Genomic DNA, 7668 nt, shown 5'->3' on the forward strand with positions numbered 1-7668 from the left:
AGTCCAGGATACACAAGAAACGTGGGTTCGATCCCTGGGTTGGGAAGATTCTCTGGAAGAGGGCATGGCAACCCATTCCAGTATTCTTGCCTGGGAAATTCCACGGACAGAGGAGTCTGGTGGGCTATAGACCACGAGGTTGCAAAGAATTGGACACAACTGAGAGTTGGTGATGGACAGGGAAGCCTGGCGTGCTGCTGTTCATGGGGTTGCAGAGTTGGACACGACTGAGCGACTGAACTGAACTGAACTGAGCACATATGCTCGTTCATTTCCTAGGGCTTCTCTAACAAACTGGATGGCTCAAACATCAGGAACAAATTGTTTCATGGTTCTGGGGGTCGGTTGTGGGCAGGGCTGGCTCCTCCTGGAGTCTCTGTTGGTGGCATCTCTCCCAGCTCTGTGGTCCAATACTCAGAGCTCCCCAGGCTCCTTCCGCAGGGCTTATCCCCTGGAAACCACTGATCAGCTTGACTTTGCCTCTTCCAGAGTCAACTAGTCACAGCCTTAGACAGTTATTTTATTTAGTGGGACCCTTAGGGACTCCGAGCCAGGGAGACAGCACTTCAGGTAGCCCTGAGAGACTGCTCTGAGGTGGGAGAGGGAGTCAGGCTATAAATAAGCTTGCAACAAAGAGGGCAGGTGGTCTGAACATCAAATATTATTGTTAAGTAAAGAAAACCAAAGATCACATTAAGGAATTTAGCATTCTTCTATGTATGGGAAGATGCAAGTGAAAGCAAGCGAACATGTTAGTTTCTCAGTCCTGCCAGGCTCCTCTGTTCATGGGATTCTCCAGGCAAGAATACTGGAGTGGGTTGCCACTCCCTTCTCCAGGGGACGTTCCTGACCCAGGGATTAAACGCGAGTCTCCTGCAATGCAGGCAAGTTCTTTACTGTCTGAGCCACCAGGAGTGTCTGGGATTATTGAAGTCATTCCTTTCACATGCATCTCAGCTATCTGGGACCAGAATCCTGCATTTTTACAGAGGTATCCATCTCTTCTTGAATTCCCTTAGGGCACACTGCAGGACTGTAATCAATCCTGACTGTGACATCCTTAAATTCCGCATGTAGGGAGTGGCGCCAGCTTTTGGCATGGCTCGGAAGTTCAGATTTGGAGGGTGGGAATCATGGATAGCTGGGACATCTCTTGCTCACTGGTACCGCAGGAAATATTTCATTTCACACCAGAATGCTCTCTGAATGAAACTGATCACAGCGAGGCAGCAGTGCCGGGAGGACCAACCCCACGTCCAAGGAGCGGTGGCTGCGCGGGCGCAGAAGGGCCCAGAGGAGCTATCCCACATTGAAGGTCAGGAAGGGCGGCGGTGAGGAGATACCCCTCCTCCAAGGTAAGGAGCAGCGGCTGCGCTTTGCTGGAGCAGCCGTGAAGAGATACCCCACCCCCAAGGTAAGAGAAACCCAAGTAAGATGGTAGGTGTTGAAAGAGGGCATCAGAGGGCAGACTCACTGAAACCATACTCACAGAAAACTAGTCAATCTAATCACACTAGGACCACAGCCTTGTCTAACTCAATGAAACTAAGCCATGCCCTGTGGGGCAACCCAAGATGGGTGGGTCATGGTGGAGAGATCTGACAGAATGTGGTCCACTGGAGAAGGGAATGGCAAACCTCTTCAGTATTCTTGCCTTGAGAATCCCATGAACAGTATGAAAAGGCAAAATGATAGGACACTGAAAGAGGAACTCCTCAGGTCAATAGGTGCCCAATATACTACTGGAGATCAGTGGAGAAATAACTCCAGAAAGAATGAAGGGATGGAGCCAAAGCAAAAACAATACCCAGCTGTGGATGTGACTGGTGATAGAAGCAAGGTCCGATGCTGCAAAGAGCAATATTGCATCAGATCAGATCAGTCGCTCAGTCGTGTCCGACTCTTTGCGACCCCATGAATCGCAGCACCCCAGGCCTCCCTGTCCATCACCAACTCCCGGAGTTCACTCAGACTCACATCCATCGAGTCAGTGATGCCATCCAGCCATCTCATCCTCTGTCGTCCCCTTCTCCTCCTGCCTCCAATTCCTCCCAGCATCAGAGTCTTTTCCAATGAGTTAACTCTTCGCATGAGGTGGCCAAAGTACTGGAGTTTCAGCTTTAGCATCATTCCTTCCAAAGAAATCCCAGGGCTGATCTCCTTCAGAATGGACTGGTTGGATCTCCTTGCAGTCCAAGGGACTCTCAAGAGTCTTCTCCAACACCACAGTTCAAAAGCATCAATTCTGTGGCGCTCAGCCTTCTTCACAGTCCAACTCTCACATCCATACATGACCACAGGAAAAACCATAGCCTTGACTAGACGGACCTTTGTTGGCAAAGTAATGTCTCTGTTTTTGAATATGCTATCTAGGTTGGTCATCACTTTCCTTCCAAGGAGTAAGCGTCGTTTCATTTCATGGCTGCAGTCACCATCTGCAGTGATTTTGGAGCCCAGAAAAATAAAGTCTGACACTGTTTCCACTGTCTCCCCATCTATTTCCCATGAAGTGATGGGACCAGATGCCATGATCTTCGTTTTCTGAATGTTGAGCTTTAAGCCAACTTTTTCACTCTCCTTTTCACTTTCATCAAGAGGCTTTTGAGTTCCTCTTCACTTTCTACCATAAGGGTGGTGTCATCTGCATATCTGAGGTTATTGATATTTCTCCCGGCAATCTTGACTCCAGCTTGTGTTTCTTCCAGTCCAGCGTTTCTCATGATGTACTCTGCATATAAGTTAAATAAACAGGGTGACAATATACAGCCTTGACGAACTCCTTTTCCTATTTGGAACCAGTCTGTTGTTCCATGTCCAGTTCTAACCATTGCTTCCTGACCTGCATACAGATTTCTCAAGAGGCAGGTCAGGTGGTCTGGTATTCCCATCTCTTTCAGAATTTTCCACAGTTTATTGTGATCCACACAGTCAAAGGCTTTGGCCTAGTCAATAAAGCAGAAACAGATGTTTTTCTGGAACTCTCTTGCTTTTTCCATGATCCAGAAGATGTTGGCAATTTGATCTCTGGTTCCTCTGCCTTTTCTAAAACCAGCTTGAACATCAGGAAGTTCACGGTTCACATATTGCTGAAGCCTGGCTTGGAGAATTTTGAGCATTACTTTACTAGCGTGTGAGATGAGTGCAATTGTGCGGTAGTTTGAGCATTCTTTGGCATTGCCTTTCTTTGGGATTGGAATGAAAACTGACCTTTTCCAGTCCTGTGGCCACTGCTGAGTTTTCCAAATGTGCTGTCATATAGAGTGCAGCACTTTCACAGCATCATCTTTCAGGATTTGGAATAGCGCAACTGGAATTCCATCACCTCCACTAGCTTTGTTTGTAGGAAGCTGGAATGTCAGGTCCATGAATCAAGGCAAATTGGAAGTGGTCAAACAAGAGATGGCAAGAGTGAATGTAGACATTCTAGGAATCAGCGAACTAAAATGGACTGGAATGGATGGTTTTAACTTAGATGACCATTATATCTACTACTGCGGGCAGGAATCCCTCAGAAGAAATGGAGTAGCCATCATGGTCAACAAAAGAGTCCGAAATGCAGTACTTGGATGCAATCTCAAAAACAACAGAATGATCTCTGTTTGTTTCCAAGGCAAACCATTCAATTTCACAGTAATCCAAGTCTGCCCCAACCAGTAACGCTGAAGAAGCTGAAGTTGAATGGTTCTATGAAGACCTACAAGACCTTTTAGAACTAACACCCAAAAAAGATGTCCTTTTCATTATAGGGGACTGGAATGCAAAAGTAGGAAGTCAAGAAACACCTGGAGTAACAGGCAAATATGGCCTTGGAATACGGAATGAAGCAGGGCAAAGACTAATAGAGTTTTGCCAAGAAAATGCACTGGTCATAGCAAACACCCTCTTCCAACAACACAAGAGAAGACTCTACACATGGACATCACCAGATGGTCAACACCAAAATCAGATTGATTATATTCTTTGCAGCCAAAGATGGAGAAGCTCTATACAGTCAACAAAAACAAGACCAGGAGCTGACTGTGGCTCAGACCATGAACTCCTTATTGCCAAATTCAGACTTAAATTGAAGAAAGTAGGGAAAACCACTAGACCATTCAGGTATGACCTAAGTCAAATCCCTTATGATTATACAGTGGAAGTGAGAAATAGATTTAAGGGCCTAGATCTAATAGATAGAGTGCCTGATGAACTATGGAATGAGGTTTGTGACATTGTACAGGAGACAGGGATCAAGACCATCCCCATGGAAAAGAAATGCAAAAAAGCAAAATGGCTGTCTGGGGAGGCCTTACAAATAGCTGTGAAAAGAAGAGAAGCAAAAAGCAAAGGAGAAAAGGAAAGATATACGCATCTGAATACAGAGTTCCAAAGAATAGCAAGAAGAGATAAGAAAGCCTTCCTCAGCGATCAATGCAAAGAAATAGAGGAAAACAACAGAATGGGAAAGACTAGAGATCTCTTCAAGAAAATTAGAGATACCAAGGGAACATTTCATGCAAAGATGGGCTCGATAAAGGACAGAAATGGTATGGACCTAACAGAAGCAGAAGATATTAAGAAAAGGTGGCAAGAATACCCAAAAGAACTGTACAAAAAAGATCTTCACTACCCAGATAATCACGATGGTGTGATCACTCATCTAGAGCCAGATATCCTGGAATGTGAAGTCAAGTAGGCCTTAGAAAGCATCACTACAAGCAAAGCTAGTGGAGGTGATGGAATTCCAGTTGCGCTATTTCAAATCCTGAAAGATGATGCTGTGAAAGTGCTGCACTCAATATGCCAGCACATTTGGAAAACTCAGCAGTGGCCACAGGACTGGAAAAGGTCAGTTTTCATTCCAATCCCAAAGAAAGGCAATGCCAAAGAATGCTCAAACTACCGCACAATTGCACTCATCTCACACGCTAGTAAAGTAATGCTCAAAATTCTCCAAGCCAGGCTTCAGCAATATGTGAACCGTGAACTTCCTGATGTTCAAGCTGGTTTTAGAAAAGGCAGAGGAACCAGAGATCAAATTGCCAACATCTTCTGGATCATGGAAAAAGCAAGAGAGTTCCAGAAAAACATCTGTTTCTGCTTTATTGACTAGGCCAAAGCCTTTGACTGTGTGGATCACAATAAACTGTGGAAAATTCTGAAAGAGATGGGAATACCAGACCACCTGACCTGCCTCTTGAGAAATCTGTATGCAGGTCAGGAAGCAATGGTTAGAACTGGACATGGAACAACAGACTGGTTCCAAATAGGAAAAGGAGTTCGTCAAGGCTGTATATTGTCACCCTGTTTATTTAACTTATATGCAGAGTACATCATGAGAAACGCTGGACTGGAAGAAACACAAGCTGGAGTCAAGATTGCCGGGAGAAATATCAATAACCTCAGATATGCAGATGACACCACCCTTATGGTAGAAAGTGAAGAGGAACTCAAAAGCCTCTTGATGAAAGTGAAAAGGAGAGTGAAAAAGTTGGCTTAAAGCTCAACATTCAGAAAACAAAGATCATGGCATCTGGTCCCATCACTTCATGGGAAATAGATGGGGAGACAGTGGAAACAGTGTCAGACTTTATTTTTCTGGGCTCCAAAATCACTGCAGATGGTGATTGCAGCCATGAAATGAAACGACGCTTACTCCTTGGAAGGAAAGTGATGACCAACCTAGATAGCATATTCAAAAACAGAGACATTACTTTGCCAACAAAGGTCCGTCTAGTCAAGGCTATGGTTTTTCCTGTGGTCATGTATGGATGTGAGAGTTGGACTGTGAAGAAGGCTGAGCGCCACAGAATTGATGCTTTTGAACTGTGGTGTTGGAGAAGACTCTTGAGAGTCCCTTGGACTGCAAGGAGATCCAACCAGTCCATTCTGAAGGAGATCAGCCCTGGGATTTCTTTGGAAGGAATGATGCTAAAGCTGAAACTCCAGTACTTTGGCCACCTCATGCGAAGAGTTAACTCATTGGAAAAGACTCTGATGCTGGGAGGAATTGGAGGCAGGAGGAGAAGGGGACGACAGAGGATGAGATGGCTGGATGGCATCACTGACTCGATGGATGTGAGTCTGAGTGAACTCCGGGAGTTGGTGATGGACAGGGAGGCCTGGGGTGCTGCGATTCATGGGGTCGCAGAGTCGGACATGACTGAGCGACTAAACTGAACTGAACTGAGGCAGCAGTGAGCAGTGGGGTGAAACGAGATCTTAATTCACTGCCCAGGAGTTGAACCTGAGAAGCCTAGATGAGAGAGAACCATCAATCCTAGCCACAGGACCAGCAAGGGCTAGAGGCTAGAAGCTATCTTCCCCTGGATCTTTGCCTCCATTGAAAAACGCACTTATCACAGAGGCACAAACTGTAAATACAGGTACAATGTTTACTGTTAGAGACACAGGGCGACAAGTGGAAGAGGACATAGAGGAATGGTTTGTTTAGTTAAGCCAGAGGCAAGGCAGGGATGGACACCCAGAGAGAAAGGGTGTGAGAGTCCCCCTGAGTGAGAAGGAGTGCAGAAAAAAGGTGGTTGATTTGTTTATACAGGACAGTTCTTCCGGGTCTTTGTCTTCCTTCAGGCCAATTATATGGTTCCTTTATCCACACCTGACCTATCCTGGGACACTCCCCTGGGTGTGCATACACCCCTCAGCCAAGATGGATCTCAAAGTGAAGGCTTCTGGGAGAAGAGAGACTCGTTATGGCCTGGTGTTATCCCTTGACCTTTGACCCACAAGGAGTTTTTCTGCACATGTGTAGAGTCTCCCTTGTCCCAAAAGAGGGGCAAGCAGAGATACCTTAATCATTTACTCAAACAGGCTTCTGTCCCTCTTTGCCCTCACCTTGACTATTGCCATGACTATTATCTTAAGAGACAAACACTACTATCTACAAGAGAGAAACATTGGCTATTTACCCTGTTTCTGTTGTTACTTCCATTTCAGAGGACAAACAGGAGGCTAAATGTAAATACCTTAGCTGGAGCCCACCTATCTCTTGTCTCAAGAAATGCTAACAGTTGTAAGTAAGTAGCCAGCCTGAAGCCCACTTCTTGGTGCCCCAAAAGATGCCAACAGGAGGCCAGTTGTAGATCTCCTGCATCAGAATCACATCCGATGTGTAGTCTTTGGTGCCTGGCTGTTTTGACCCAGCATAATGCTGCTGAGATTCACCCATGTTGTGCATATCAGTGGAATCACTAGAGCCGAGGACTTTCCTGGTGGGCCAGAGGCGAAGACTCCGAGCTCCCAATGCACAGGGACCTAAATCCTACATGCTGTAACTAAAGATCCTGCATGATGAAACTAAGCGTTCACATCTTGAATGTCTCAACGACGAGTTGGCACACTGCAGGAAGATCATAGATCCTGCATATGACAACAAAGACCCGGGTGGCTCAGATGGTAAAGAATCTGCCTGCAATGCGGGAGACCGGGGGTTCAATCTCTGGGTGAGGAAGATCCCCAGGAGAAGGGAGTGGCAACCCATGCCAGTGTTCTTGCCTAGAGAATTCCACGGACAGAGGAGCCTGGCAGGCTGCGGTTCATGGGGTCACAAAGAGTCGGACACAATTGAGCAACTAACACACACACGCACAAAGGAAAGTTACAGGAATGACATAACAGATACCCTCCACTTGGCTCCCAGTGGTGGCCCTTGTGTCACACTGGCTTTCT

This window comes from Bubalus kerabau, chromosome 23 (genome assembly GCF_029407905.1).
Source record: "Bubalus kerabau isolate K-KA32 ecotype Philippines breed swamp buffalo chromosome 23, PCC_UOA_SB_1v2, whole genome shotgun sequence".
In the NCBI taxonomy this organism is placed as follows: domain Eukaryota; kingdom Metazoa; phylum Chordata; class Mammalia; order Artiodactyla; family Bovidae; genus Bubalus; species Bubalus kerabau.